Raw genomic sequence first — 1,971 nt, forward strand, 5'->3', positions numbered from 1 at the left:
TCGGTCTGGACTGAAATCAAGGTGTTAGCAGATATTCCTTTCTAGAGGCTCAAGGGAATAAGCCATTTTCTTGCCTTGCCAGCTCTTCAGTGGCTGTCTCTGGGTCTTGCACCTAGTCAGCTACATTTCAGAATCAGCAACAGAGCAGCATTCAATCTTTTCTCACGCTACCATCTGTCTTTGACAAGAGCAGGCAAATCTCCGCTGCTTTTGAGGACTCGTGATTATATTGGGCCCACTTGTATTTATCCAGGATAACCTCCTCACTATCCTGGCCCTTCAGACATATAAGATAACATATTCAGCAGTTCTGAGAAGTATCATATAGAGATTTGCATATGTCAGTATATTCTTAATATATTTGGGGGCTATACCCTTTTCTGTGTATACTTGCATGTAAGTTCAGAATTCTTTTATTTGTCTTGTGAAATACACCTTTTCTCAATATGTAGTTACTGATTTTATTGTTAGTAGTGCTATTTATGACTTAACACTTAATTTGTCTCATGTGAAAATAGCTCTAGCAGCAAACTATCAACAGTGAATAAAAAAGGAAGAAAATTATGAGTGATAGAGAAAATATATGACATAAAATGAAGATCAAATCTTAGAAAGCAGATAATCCCAAGAAGATCTGAGGAAAAAAAAATGAAGCAAAAAGAGTCATGAGATCTATAATACCGGGAATTTTTTTGTGATTAAAATAAACATATAAACACAACCTTGAGCCTGAGCTACAAGAATTCTGCATATTCTCATTAAAGTGTTGAAGAAGGCAATGGCACCCCACTCCAGTACCCTTGCCTGGAAAATCCCATGGATGGAAGAGCCTGGTAGGCTACAGTCCGTGGGGTCGCAAAGAGTTGGACACGACTGAGTGACTTTACCTTCACCTTCTCATTAAAGTGATGAAAACATCACCCTTGAAATTTAAATGCAAAGAAAAACTCACCTAGGATTCAGTTTAACACAGTAAACCACAAATATATTAAGATTAAAATAAGCAGCAGGTGGCAGAAGTTAGTCTGACTAAGTTTTTCTGTTTGGTGCTATCAGAAAATGCCATGTTAAGAGGAAATTTATGAGATCATAATTTTATATTCAGTCAAGCTTTCAATCATATGTGAAGAGAGTCTGAGATATGCAAAATACAGCTGTTTTCGAAATCTTGCTTTCTTCCAGAGTAACTCCTTTTATTCCTCATGTCCTCCTTAGTTATTTGATTCTTTTTAAAGTGATGAGAAGTGCATTCAGAATATCAAAAGAGAGAGATTACCAAAGAAAGATTTCCACGCAAGATCATATAAATAATGCTAGGTGACTAGCAGGTCTTGGGAGGACTAGTTGTCCAGTCCTCTGCTTTAGATTAAATTCTCGTGCAGCTGGCTCTCTCCTTAGGAACAGAAAGGCACTGTTGTTTACAAACCGTATTCTGTGGACAGTGCCTATCTACTGCGTCGAATGGGGAGGTTTTCCTAACCACCCATTTATAACCCAAATGGCTGACTCTGATTATTTCTGAACTCAGATACATTTTTAGTAGGGCACAAAGCCAGGTCCCCTCTACTACTGAGTAGACCTGTCACAAAATAGCAAGAAGCATAAATTTGCTCTTTGGAGGGCTTCCTCGGGGCTTTGTAATGTCCTTGCTCTAGAGTCATGTGGTGTCAAGAGGGAGAGTTTATCAATTCCATGTCTTCTCAGGTGAAGGAAAAATAGCACCAAGTAAGTACCCGGAGGCCCCCTCAGCTTGCAAATAGAAATTTTTAATGCTTTCTGAAATTGCCATTTATGTAAACTTCTACTAAAAGAGCACAAGATATCATTCAGCCAAGAGTTAAGTCATATTATAATAAAAAAGAGTGGGAAGTTATTTATAGAAAAATTAGTGGGTAAATGAAACCAGTAAAGTAATAAATCATGTTCTTGATAAGTAAAGAATTTTCTTATGAATTGATTTAGTAGAGTAGT

Source organism: Muntiacus reevesi, chromosome 22 (genome assembly GCF_963930625.1).
Source record: "Muntiacus reevesi chromosome 22, mMunRee1.1, whole genome shotgun sequence".
Classification (NCBI taxonomy): domain Eukaryota; kingdom Metazoa; phylum Chordata; class Mammalia; order Artiodactyla; family Cervidae; genus Muntiacus; species Muntiacus reevesi.